At 49.3% G+C, this 13,880-nt stretch overlaps 1 pseudogene; it reads right to left on the reverse strand.

The window, feature by feature from the left end:
• Positions 1 to 1,594: 1,594 nt before the first annotated feature.
• The window catches only part of LOC114007442 (sorting nexin-5-like), a 15,437-nt pseudogene continuing 3,151 nt past the window's right edge, over positions 1,595 to 13,880 (reverse strand).

Consider the following 13,880-nt stretch of genomic DNA (forward strand, 5'->3'; position numbering starts at 1 on the left):
GCAAAGACTGTGGTGGGCACAGATATTGTCATGGAGGCTGCGGCATACACAGATGTTGTGGTGGTCCTGGTAGGTAGGGTGGCCATACATTTTAAGATCAGCACTATTCCTTCTTCTTTTTTTTGGAGAGTTGTTTTGTTTTGTTTTGCTTTGCTTTGCTTTGCTTTGCTTTGCTTTGCTTTGCTTTAGGGTAAGGTTTTTGGGGGTTTTTGTTTGTTTGTTTTGTTTTTTGTTTGTTTGTTTGTTTTGCTATAGGGCTTGTGCACTCGCCAGAAAGACAGAGAGAGACAGAGAGACAGAAAGTGAGAAATCACCCCCCAGGGGGGATGGTCACGCCGCAATCCCTTCTCCTCCACTCTCCTGGGCATGCACGCACATGCGCCCTGCGTGAGTTTTAAGCCACCGGGTCCGGGACTCGAACCGCGGTCGACTACGTGGGAGTCCAGCGACATAGCCATTACGCTAACTGCTGGTCCCAAGATCAGCACTATTTCTTCTATTCTGCTGCACATGCCCTGTACTTCCCTGTGGTCTCAGATAGCTTGTTACTAAAGTATGTGTATTCCTTCTGTATATAGATGCATGTGTTCCTCCCTTCATCTGTGACTCTGTGTTTTCTCACCTTGTTAGAGTTATGTTTTACATTTTTTCATGATTTAATAGTTTATTACATACTTTATTTTAAAAAAAAACTGAACCACATACACAGGCACACAATCATTAAGGAGGGAGTTCACATCGTTCTTCATGTAGGCCTGGCCACCTCTAAACTAGGCATTACTATTTGTTTATATATATATATATCTCCTAGTATTTTCCTCCCTTCAAATATTTATATCCCAACTATAAAAATGGAGACAGAAAAAGTGTATAAAGACGAGATTTTGCTGCTCTTGTTATGGTACAAACAGCTCGGGTGACTGCAGAATCCAGAGAGAGGGAACAATGAGCTAATTAAGGAACATAGCGCCCGTTAGCTGATAACAAGTAGCTGAGTTATTTAAGTGGCAACTCCTTAACAATAATTGGTTTGTAAGGACAGGGGCACGGGAACATACGCATTCCCAACCCTCAGTAACTGCAAAGTACAGGAGGACCCAGCATTTAGATTCTGCCCTCTTGGAGGTATTAAATGCATAAGGAAAAGGCTGGTTTTGTCCAAGTAGCCTCCAATGAAAAACTATATATATATATTTTGAGAAGTTTTTGCTATAAGATGCGTGCACTCGCCAGAAAGACAGAGAGAGATAGAAAGTGAGAAAACACCCCCCAGGGGGGATGGCCATGCTGCAATCCCTTCTCCTCCATTCTCCTCTTGGGATCTTGGGCATGCATACACACGCGCCCGGCGTGAGTTTAAGCTGCCTGGTCTGGGACTCGAACCGCGGTGGATTATGTGGGAGTCCAGCAATGTAACCATTACAATGTCCCACAATGAAAATATTTTGGTTAGGTGTTAAGACTTTTCAAAATCAAAATATTTATTCACGTAGCTTTAAGCTAAAGTCAAAGCTAATCGTCTGTGGTTATGATGTAAGTGCAAGTGACACGTGCTTTCCTTCACGTTCATCCTCTTCCTTCACAGTAAAGCCGATCAGTAGTTCTTGCACAAGTCAGGGCAGCTCTGCAAGAGGGAGGCATTGTCCCTGGCCTGCTTCACTTCCAGTCCAGACATTTCGATTCGATTCTTTCTAAACGTTGCCACTCTCTTCCTTTTGCAAAGTGCCGACTCTTCCTTTGCAGATTCAGAAAGCTGTTCGAATTTCTGGCGGCACCCCTGCGGCTGTGCCTCAGCCAACTCGACACCTGTGCTTTTCGACCGGCTTCCCCAGAGCTCTGAGCTCTCAGAGTCAGCCAGGGCTTGGTGCGGTGGTACGGGAGCTCCTTGCGGCCTCCACGTTCAGCACGCTGCACCGGAGGAGCTCCGTCAGCTTTAGGTCGCCCGATGAGACTCGACTCTCCACTTCTTCGTTTCCAAACAGCGCAGCAACCTTCCACGGGCACTTTGATGACGAGGCTCTTCCAAAGCCAAGCCATGCAAGCGGGCTGGCTGCACTGTGGGTACAGTCGTCAGCAGCTTTTTTTTTTTTTTTAAGAATTCTTTTATTTAACTTTATTTATTTAATTTACTTATTTTAATTTGACCAGAGAGGGACAGAGAGAGAGAGAAAGAGAGAGAGAAAGTGAGAAAACAAGCCACCAGGTCCGGGACCTGAACCATGGTCGGCCATGTGGGAGTCTAGTGTCCTTAACCACCGTGCCACCTTTTATGAGATCTGGTCATTTTGCCAGTTTTTGCATAGGAATCCTTGATCCTTTTAACAATTAATAAGAAAGTTCTTCTCTTGCTCAAAGAAATCATCTACCTCCTTAACTCCAGGAAAAATGACTTGCTCAGCACTTTTCACCACACTTTTTTTTTTTTTTAAGAGGTTTTTGCTATAGGGCACGTGTGCTCACCAGACAGACAGAGAGACAGAGCGTGACAGAAAGAGACAGAGAGACAGAAAGTGAGAAATCACCCCCCCCCCCGGGGGGGCATGGCCACGCCACAATCCCTTCTCCTCCATTCTCCTCTCAGGATCTTGGGCACGCACGCACACACCCGGCGTGCGTTTAAACCACTGGGTCCGGGATGCGAACTGCGGTCGACTATGTGGCAGTCCAGCGACATAGCCATTACGCTAACTGCTGGTCCCTACTTTTCACCACACTTTTGAAAAAGCCTCCCGACATCTCTTTGGTACTTTCCCACCCAACACTTCGATCCTGATCTTATTCCAGGAAAACACGGAAGGTGCGGTCTTTACTGAGGACAGAGTGAGAGGACAGCCACCGGAGGGCGACGTCACGGGAGGACAGTCTTCTCAGAGACAGCGAGCGCTCAGCTTCCGCGCTTGCTTCATCTTGGCAAAGTCTCCTTTGGTCGTAGACCCTCCACCGCTCACCGTCTCCTCTCGAGGGCCGTCAGCGTGGGCTTAGGAGGAGCAGGTGGAGTAGTAAACCCAGCGGTCTGTTTCAGTAGGAGTGCCGTGTAGCCACGCAGTCTCCATGTCGCCTTGGGACAGGGAACCCTGGGCGGTGCGGGCTTCGCGTGCACTGTAAATTTCCCTTCTTCCCACCCAGTGCACTGGGCGCGCCAGTGTGAAGTGAAGGTCAACGCTCGGTCCACACAGACAGATCCCACCCTCACTCTGCCCCACGTGGTGACCGCCGACGGCAGGATCCAGCCGGACGCAGAGCAATGGGCCCACTTCCAGTGAAGCGCGGCTCTAGAAAAAGTTAGACAATGCTTTATTCTGCCATAATCCTATTCTTGTCAAACATTAAGATGTCGTCCAACACAAAAACCTGCATGTAAATACAGGTTTTCTAGAGGTTTTATCCAAACCCTGGAAGTAAGGACGTCTCCGTGGTAGGGCGTGAGTGCGTTACCATACGTGGGGAGCCTACATGGTGATCTTGGTTCGAATCCCCAGCCTAGTCTGTCTGCACAACACTGGGCACACGTGCAAGTGCCCAAGAGCTGACAGGCTGAGGACTAGAGAACAGGGATGATGGCGTGAGACCCTGGGGAGGGGGCCTCTCTGTCTCTCCCCTCTCGCCCTCACATGCGCACACGGAGTAACCCGAACAAACATGAATGGGCATGCACACCCTGGGAAACCCACACGTAGCAGGCTGCTCAGCCACAGAAGAGCCACTGACACACGCTGGCCCAGGGATGACTCTCAAATGCATTTTAGTAGGTGGAAAGAAGCCAGATGCAAAAGACTATAGAGTGTGGAATTTCATCCACATGACATTCTAGAAAAGGCGAAACAATTGAGACACAAAACAGATGAGTGGTATTCTGGACAGGGGGTAATGAGAGGGGTGGGCCATGCAGGGTCGCGACGGAGCTTCGGAGGAGTTGGAAATGTTCTGTATCTTGGTGCTCGTAGTCACGGCACTGAGCATTTATCAAAGTTCGTAGAACCAGGGGCCAGCAGATGTCATAGCAGTAATGTAACTAGACTCCACATGGCTGGCCATGGTTCAAGTCCCAGATCCGGTGGCTTGAAAATCACACCAGGCACATGTGCATGTGGGCCCAAGACCCCTGGAGGAGAGTGGGAGAGACGGGAGTGTGTCATGGCTATCCCCCCTGGAGGGAGTGATTTCTTACTTTACCTCTCACTGTCTCTGTCTCTCTCTTTGGTGAGTGCACACACCCTAAGGCAAAAATCTCTTTAAAATTAAATTCACAGGGCTGTATAGCAAAAATGTGAAAGCTACTATATATCATTTATAATAAGATTATTCATATTAAGAAGGCAAAAGAAAAAAAGATCATTAAAATATGGCAGGGCTGACAGATGGTGTGGTGGTCAAAGGCACTGGACTCCTCTATGGCCGACCACAGTTCAAGTCCTGGACCTGGTGGCTTGCCTTCTTCTTTTCCCTCTCTCTCTGTCTAATCAAACTGGAAAATAATAATGACAATACTATATAATAAATAAATAAAGTTAAATAAAATAATTCTCTTAAAAGATGGCTTATTGTTTTATTATAAATAGTTCATGTTTATAGGAGAGATACATTTTGGTTAGTGGAGACTTCATAATGACAATGGCACCTCCACCAGATGACCATAATTGTTTTTTTTCTTTCTTCTTTTCTTTTTTGGGTGAGAGAGCAGGAGAGAGAGAGGAAGAGGGTTCTGACAGATCTTGCCATCTCCCGATCCTGCCCCAGCCTCCTAGTGACGACCACAGACACACGCTATCGCACCAGGCCTGCGCAGGTCGGGCTGGGAGCCGGCCTGAGCCTCCCACGTGGCCTTAGCTACAGTGCACGCACTGTCCTGCTTGTGCCACCGCGGCCGGGCCTGGGCGACTTGAGTTAGCGGTAAGGCAGGGTGTGCAAACGGCTTTAGCTAAGAGCCACAGTTGGGAATGGGGCGTTTTTTAGAGAAATTAATAGACTGTCTCATATGGATAAATCCTACAATTTTTTTTTGAGAAGTTTTTGCTATAGGGCGTGTGCGCTTCTCAGAGACACAGAGACAGAGAGACAAAAAGCGAGAAATCACCCCCCCCCTCCTCTCAGGATCTTGGGCACACACGCCCCAGTGTAAGTTTAAGCCACCGGGTCTGGGACTCGAATCATAGTCGACTATGTGGGAGTCCAGCGACAGCCATTACAACACCTGCTGGTCCCAAATCCTACAAAGCATATTGCAGGAACATCACTGAGCCCTCACATTCCATGAAGTATGTATGATAATATATGTATGATCAGATTTTAAAGAGCTTTTTAAAATTTATTTAAATCTTCCCAAAAGATGCACGTGCTCACCAGAGAAACAGAGACAGAAAGGGAAAGTAAGAAACCACCCCCATGCGGTTGGCCATATCACAATTCCTTCTCCATTTCTCACTCCCTTCAGAAATGTGGGTACACACACACACACACACACACACACGCCTAGTGTGTTTTTCCACCCACAGGGTCCCAGACTCACGTGGATCTAACTGCCTTAACCACCATGCCACCAGCTGGCCCAAATAACTTTTTAAAGTAGTGAAAATTTTTTTTGAGAGGTTTTTGCTATAGGGCGTGTGTGCTCACCAGACAGACAGAGAGAAACAGAGAGACAGAAAGCGAGAAATCACCCCCCAGGGGGGATGGTCATGCCGCAATCCCTTCTCCTCCATTCTCCTCTTGGGATCTTGAGGATCACACACACACGCCCGGCGTGAGTTTTAAGCCACCGGGTCCGGGACACGAACCACGGTCGACTACGTGGGAGTCCAGCAACATAGCCATTACGCTAACTGCTGGTTCCCCCAAAAAAGTAGTGAAATTTATTGTTCATATTTCAGGCATGTGGTAGAGATCTAGAATACATATGAACAACAGGAGTATTATTCTCAAGATTCACAGATAGCTGCACTCCCGTTAGGGCCCTCGAGACGTGATCCCCCAGACTGCGAGAAACCAGCAGGGGGCCCCGGTCCGTGGACTTCCAGGTTAGTTGGAAGCGCAGTAGCACATGGAAGAAGAGGAAGGAATGGAAGCAGTACAAAGAAGTCCATTGTAAAAGGGCGAGCTGCTGTGTTTTCTAAAGTGACGGAGGCTCTCATTAGAACTAAAGGATATGGGGCCAGCAGGTGGCGTGGTGGTTAAGGCACTGGACTCCCACATGGCTGACCACTGTTCGAGGCTTACACCTGGTAACTTGCTTTCTCACCTTCCTTCTCTCTCTCTCTCTCTCTTTCTCTCGTCACTCTCTGGTCAAATAAAAAATATTAATAATAATGAATGAAATTAAATAATTATAAAAAAAAACTAGAGGATATAGATTCAAATGTTGAACAGTTCACAAAAGTGGAATGGCCAATAAATGAACATTTATGATGCTATTGCGAAATTTATGAAGAACAAAAGAACCTTACAAAGAGGACCACGATAACAAGATTTGTCTCAAAGATACTCCCAGGACCCCTAGAAGCACTTATTAGAAATGAGTTTTTTTGTCTTAGGACTCATGCACTCACTGGAGACACAGAAACAGAGACAGTGAGGGAAAAGTGAGACATCACTCCTCAGGAGGGATGGCCACACCGCAGTCCCTTCTCCTCCATTCTCCTCCCAGGATCTTGTCTTCCCAGGATCTTGGGCATGCATGCACATGCGTGTGGGATGTCTCAAAAAGTTAATGGAATTCAAAATATTTCACACCAAAATAAACTAATATTTTAATTCTATTTTTAAAAAGTTCGTGGAAAATAGAATTAAACCATGAATTTATTTTGGTGCAAAATATTTTTAAATCCATGCATAGTTTTCCATGAATACAAATCCACAATATGTATTTTCCATTCACTTTTTGAAGAGTTCACGTTTTTCTGGGTGAAAGAACGAGTAAGTAGTACATAGCATATTTGAAAGTAATCCTGTCTTAAACACGTAAATTCACCCCAACCCATTTTCAGCACGTTCGTTAGCCTAATACGTTAGTTTTGGAAACTGGAAACACTGAAAAGTCTTCAGCTCATCTAATGCCAAGACCTATCATATATCTGTTTTATATCTTTTTTTTTTTTTTTGAGAGGTTTTTGCTATAGGGCGTGTGCACTCGCCAGACAGACAGAGAGAGACAGAGAAACAGAAAGCGAGAAATCACCCCCCAGGGGGGATGGTCACGCCGCAATCCCTTCTCCTCCATTCTCCTCTCGGGATCTTGGGCACGCACGCACACGTGCCCGGCGTGAGTTTTAAGCCACCGGGTCTGGGACACGAACCACGGTAGACTACGTGGGAGTCCAGTGACATAGCCATTATGCTAACTGCTGCTTCCTGTGTTTTATATCTTCAGAGAATAATATTCCCCTTTTTTTCCTAGTAGCTTTGTTTCAATTTGCATCTCTCACATATTACAGAACATAAAAATAAAATCAACAGAAATTATAAAATTGATGTACCAAAAAATGCAAGTTCATCCATTATAAAAAGACATTCAAATTGGTATTTCAGCCGCTGAGTCCTTCGAAGTGCGGTAGTGGTTCAAGGTCATTAGTTCCTCATTGGAGTTCTCATCGGGAGCCGGGGAGGGTCCAGGTAAAGGAGATGACGTGGATGAAATAAAAGTACTTCTAGGGAAGACCAGCAGGTGGCGTGGTGGTTAAGGCACTGGACTCCCACATGGCTGACCGCCTTTGAGTCCCGAACCTGGTGGCTTGCTTTCTCACTTTTTCTCTCTCTGTATGTCTCTGGCCAAAATAAAATAAATTAATGAATAAATAAAATTAAATAAATAATTCTTTTTTAAAAAGTGCTTCTAAGGACCAGCAATTAGAGTAATGGCTATGTCGCTAGACTCCCATGTAGTCGACCGCGGTTCAAGTACCGGACCCGGCGGCTTAAACTCACGCCAGGCGCGTGTGCGTGTGTGCCCAAGATCCTGAGAGCAGAACAGCAGAGAAGGGATTGCGGCGTGGCCATCCCCCTGGGGGGTGATTTCTCGCTTTCTGTCTCTCTGTCTCTCTCTGTCTGTCTGGCGAGCGCACGTGCCCTATAGCAAAAACCTCTCCCAAAAAAGAAAAAAAAATGAAAAAGTGCTTGTAGGGGTCCTGAGTGTATCTATTGAGAAGAATCTTGTTATCATGGCCCTTTTTGTAAGTTTCTTTTGTTCTTCATAAATTTCACAATAGCATCATAAAAGTTCATTTATTGGCCGTTCCACTTTTGTGAACTGTTCAACATTTGGATCCATAGCCTCTAATTTTGTTTTTTTTACAGACTTATTTAACTTCATTTTTTGACGTTCCCTTCTGACCCTTTTAATAAAGTCTGTACGATTTTTTATACTCAGAGTGACAAGAAGTTAGCTGTCCCGTCATGTCACCCTTTTCCCCCTCGGCCCTTGAGGAAGAACTTACCACCAGTCTAGGAAGTCCCTCCGCGTCCTCAAGCCTCCGCGTGGTAGCCTCACTTTCAGCGGCGAGTCATTCAGTCCCTCCTCGGGCACCAGCCGCTGGATGCAGTCCAGTGAACAGTGTGAGCGAAGAACTGGTGCAGAGAATAGAGAGAGACACGCGAACGTGCGGGAAGGGAGGACGTCGACCCTCCGGGTTCAGAGACGCACGCTCAGTCTCACGGGCGATCTGTGCTGTCATCCGCAGGGAGTAAGGTGAGCCATCTCCAGCTGCGACGTGGGGAACAGCAGGCCCTTGAAGGAGGATTGACTCCGGCAGCCCAGATAGCTGCTGTTATCTGGGACACCCACCCCTCATGGTCCTGGCGGGGCACTGCATAGACTCTTTCCGGCTGGGCCTGTCTTGAGACGAATGATCCTCGCTAATCTGTAATGGTTTTCCTCGCTGATCTCGGGCCAATGTGCCTGACTTCACGCTCCCAAGACCCATTCTTCTCTCGGTTACACCATTATTCTAGCAATGGTTCCCAGCACTTTTAATTACATACTTAATTAATTATAATCTTAGGGCACGTGCACTTTCCAGAGGGAGAGACAGAGACAGAGGGAAGTGAAAAATCACCCCAGGGGGATGACCATGCCCCTGTCCCTTCTCCTCCATTCTCACCCTGGGCTCCTGGGCACACATGCACGTGGGTTGGCCATGTGGGAGTCCAGTGACATAACCACTGCGCCATCTGCTGGTCCCAAAGAGATGTCATTTCACAAAGGAACATGCGGAGAACAAAAGAGATCTCTTCGAAACTAAACAAAAAGGAGAGAAAAGGAGAGAGAGAGAATTCAAAATTCACTTGAAGGATTAGAAGGCCCGAGAGGCCAAGAAAATCTCTACCAACAAATAAAGTGACGAGTTGGAAGACAGAGAAGAAATGTAAGGAAAGTGGAGCGTCAGTCCAAAAGGTCAAATAGCCAAGTAATGGCTGACTGCACGATTTGAGTCCCAGACCTGGAGCTTGAAAAATACACCAGGCGCGTGTGCGTGCATACCCAAAATCCAAGAGGAGAATGGAGGCCAAGGGACTCCAGCGTGGCCATCCTCCCTGGGGGGTGATTTCTCACTTTCTCTCTCTCTTCCTATCTCTCTCTCTCTGTGTGAATGCACACATCCTATAGCAAAAACCTGGGTGGGGGGGAGCTTAAAAATAAAAAGAAGTGGAAATAGCAAATGCAGGAGTGGAAGGAGAGGCGTGGCTGGGAGCGAGTGCACGGGTGAAGCACTGGGCAGGTCTCAGCCAGATGCTCAGCCCAGGGGCCTCTGCAGCCACACGGCCGGCCGAGGAGCGTGTTAGGAGCAAAAGCCTCAGCCCGGTGCTGTGGCCATGCCTGTAATCCCGGCCCCGCAGGATCTGGGGGATCAGGAGCTCGAGGTGAGCCTGGGGAACATAGCCAGGCCCTGACTCCAAAACAAAGGAACACAAAACAGAAACACCCAAACCTCAGGGCCTGATCATGTCACACAGTGGCAGTGACCTGGACCCACGTGGGAAGGTCTCTTGTCTGCCTCCCAGGGCCTTCCTGGACCCACGTGGGCAGGTCTGTCTACCTCCCAGGGCCTTCCTGGACCCACGTGGGCAGGTCTGTCTACCTCCCAGGGCCTTCCTGGACCCACGTGGGCAGGTCTGTCTACCTCCCAGGGCCTTCCTGGACCCACGTGGGCAGGTCTGTCTACCTCCCAGGGCCTTCCTGGACCCACGTGGGCAGGTCTGTCTACCTCCCAGGGCCTTCCTGGACCCACGTGGGCAGGTCTGTCTACCTCCCAGGGCCTTCCTGGACCCACGTGGGCAGGTCTGTCTACCTCCCAGGGCCTTCCTGGACCCACGTGAGCAGGTCTGTCCGCCTCCCAGGGCTTTCCTGTACATGCCGGGTGCACACGCGTGTGCCTGTGATCCTGGCTGGCTGAGTCTCGGGGTGAATCACAGCTTGAGGACCCCGTTTGGAATGCTCTCTAGGAAAATATACACAAATAAACTTTAAATCAACAAAGATCTTAGTCCCCACCCCTGCATGCCCCTGTGCTGGCGGGGGACAGAACCTGAAACCTGGGTCTTACCCCCAGATGACACTTGCATGCACTGACTGGAGCGTGTTTGGACGCTGGTGGGAGAGGACCAGGAAAGCTAGAGGGAGAAGATGGAGGAGGAAGGAATGTGCCGAGCCAGGTCCCTAGGAGGAGGAGGAGGAGGGACCCGGCCCTGGGACGGAAGGCTCGGTCCCTGCTAATCCATCGTGGTAGGGGTACAGGGAGTGGGGGGGACACGCAGTGAACAAGGCTCTCCATGAAGGCAGGGGCAGTGGCTTTCGTGCACCATTCTTCCCCAGGGCCTAGCATCGGCAGTGCCGGCCCAGAGCAGGAGCTTGCGAATGTTTGTTGAATGACTAGATGACCGACAGATCCACTGAGGTAAGAGATAATTGCTTCGAGTCAGGGGCGAGGGTGGAGCTAGAGATTAGGACAGGTGGAGGTGGATTTGAAAGTCATTTGTAAGTAGGGGACAGCTGAAACATCCAGAATGAAGGCCACCAAAAAAGGGGGGGAGGACAGAGAACACTGAAGGAGGGAGTGCTGGGGCAGGGAGGAAGCAGATCCAGAAAGGGATGAAGAGACAGGCAGAAACCGGGGAAGACAGGGGCCAAGCACCAGGAGCACCAGGAATAGCCCACGTTATCCAACTCTCTTCCTCTCTCTCTCTCTCTCTCTCTTTTTGAGAGGCTTTTTGGCTATAGGGTGTGTGCGCTCACCAGAAAGACAAAGACAGAGAGAGACAGAAAGTGAGAAATCACCCCCCAGGGAGGATGGCCACGCCGTAATGCCTTCTCCATTCTCCTCTCGGGATCTTGGGCATGCACACACACGTGCCCAGTGTGAGTTTAAGCCACCGGGTCTGGGACTTGAACCATGGTCAACTACATGGGAGTCCAGCGACATAGCCATTACACTAACTGCTGGTCCCCCAACCCTTTCTTTAAACTCAACACCTTCCTATTTGTTTATTTACTTATTGCCAGAGGGCATGCACACTTACCAGAAAGAGACAGAGACAGAAAGAGACAGAGATAGAGAGAGAGAAGGTACCCTCCCCCATGGGGTGTGGTCACACTCACCCCTTCTTCTCCACCCCGTTGGGATTTGGGGCACTCACGCACAAGCACCCAGCATGGTTTTCAAGGCACCGGGCTGCGATGTGAGCCACGGTCCACCACGTGGGGTCTGGCTCCCTTAGGCACTAGGCTATGGAGCTAGCCTGGCACCTTCCTGTTCTTGACGAGCATTGCTATGGTAACGGCAGAGGACACAGACAGCTGATTACCCTGGTCTCCAGTAACTAAGGAAGAAACAGTAATGCCGTCAGAAACCAAAAGCAGGAGAACCAGCCGCGGTTTAAGTCCCAGACCTGGTGCCTTGAAACTCACGCCGGACACTTGTGCGGGCGTGCTCAAAATCCCAGGAGAACGGAGAAGGGATTGTGACGTGGCCACCCCCCGGGGGGTGATCTCTCAATTTCCCTCTCACTATCTCTCTCAGCAAACACATGCACCGTATAGCAAAAAAATAAAATAGGGACCAGCAGTTGGCATAATGGCTATGTCGCTGGACTCCCACGTAGTCGACCACGGTTCGCATCCCGGACCCGGTGGCTTAAAACTCACGCCGGGCGCGTGTGCGTGCGTGCCCAAGATCCCGAGAGGAGAATGGAGAAGGGATTGCGGCGTGGCCATCTCCCTGGGCGATGATTTCTCGCTTTCTATCTCTCTGTCTCTCTCTGTCTGTCTGGCGAGCGCACACGCCCTATAGCAAAAACCTCTCCAAAAAACAAAAAACAAAACAAAACAAAAAATAAAATAAATAAAATAAAATATAAAATAAAGAGTAAAAGGCAGGCATCAATGAGGCAGCTTAGAAAGTCGGTTGGTCTCTCAAGAGAGCCCCGGTTTACTTGTCCCTTAGGCTATTTCCGGTGCCCGTAAGTCGAGGTCAGGGCCCTGATGTCCCAGTGACAACCTCCAGGTTATTTCTCTCGAGGGGGTTCTGATGGATGACACGCGAATTGGATCAGGCAGCATTCCAGGAAGGAGAATTTTTACGTGACTTCACAAGGAGAAGCTGCTTCCAATGTGGAATGAGGAACGCTCATGGAACTAGAATGTCCTAGACAAAACGGAAGCATTCAGGGCCGGCAGGTGGTGTGGTAGTTAAAGGCGCTAGATTCCCACATGGCAGGCCATGGTTCGAATCCCAGACCTGGCGGCTTGCTTTCTTCCTTTTGCTTTCTCTCTCTCTCTCTGTCTCTCTCTCCTCTGGTCAAATTTAAAAATAATAATAATAACAAATGAATTAAATAAATAAACAATTTTTTTAAAAAGTGAAGCATTCATCCAAGATACAAGGTTAAATAAGACTACCCTCCTACCCCTCCCCCGGCCCACTGCCTGCGCTTGTGCTCACGCCTCCCCCCCACCCCCCCGGAGGTGAATACAGAACTGCCACCAAGGTAGCAGGAGAGTCCTGGCCAGGGTAATCGGGGTCGGTACCGGCTTTTGTGAAAATGGGCAAAAGAATGAACGATCGTTGCTTCTGGAAGCGCCATGCCTGGGCCTGGGCTGGGGATTCCTGTCTCCTTCAGACTTGTGGCCTCCACACCTCTCTCTCACTGACTTAACTGCCAGGTCACTGACACGGTCCCAGGGTTGTAAAGAAGCAGCAACAGACACCAGAAAGCCGGGGAGGTTTTTTCCCCTTCTCATCCTGAAATGACACGGACTTGCCATCTCAAGGCCTGGACTTTGCAGGGGGGAGAGCCAGGGGACTCACTCCGTGGGTGATGGTGGGAAGTCGAGACACAAGAGCTGAAGGCCAGCTGGCTCCAGGCATCTCACGGGAGGGCCTCAGGGAGCTCCGCAGCTGCTCCAGGGTTTGACTTGTTTTCTTCGTTTTCACTCATCTGCGTGTCTATGGCGTTATAGCTGCTGCTGGCCGGGGGCTCAGAGCTTCAGGCCCTCCTGCCCGGGGAGGGACATCTCTGCACTGTGGTTTCTGTAGTGCTGGGCTGGAGGGAGAGAGAGAGAGAGAGACCCTGTAGGAATTGTAGGAATCAAGGAGGAAGAGGGTGCAGGCCTGAGGAGGAGCAGAGAGGGAAGTCGAGAAGAAAATCCATCTTGTCAGCATGGAAGGGACCCAGCCCTGAGCCAGCGATGACCTGAAACCTGTTTTCCTGGGGTATGCCTCATTTCCAAAGCAGGAGGCCTTTGCAGAAGAAAGAAGGAGGAAGAGAAGAAAAGTAAAAGAAGTGGGGCCAAAGGTCAATAGGTATTTACCTGGGGGCAGCGAGGATTTGGAGGGCGGATTTGGAGGGCGTGAAGAGGCTCAGCAGAGGCGGAGGCGAGGCTCTCTAAGCACTCT

Source organism: Tupaia chinensis, unplaced genomic scaffold (assembly GCF_000334495.1).
Source record: "Tupaia chinensis unplaced genomic scaffold, TupChi_1.0 Scaffold000176_1, whole genome shotgun sequence".
Classification (NCBI taxonomy): Eukaryota; Metazoa; Chordata; class Mammalia; order Scandentia; family Tupaiidae; genus Tupaia; species Tupaia belangeri.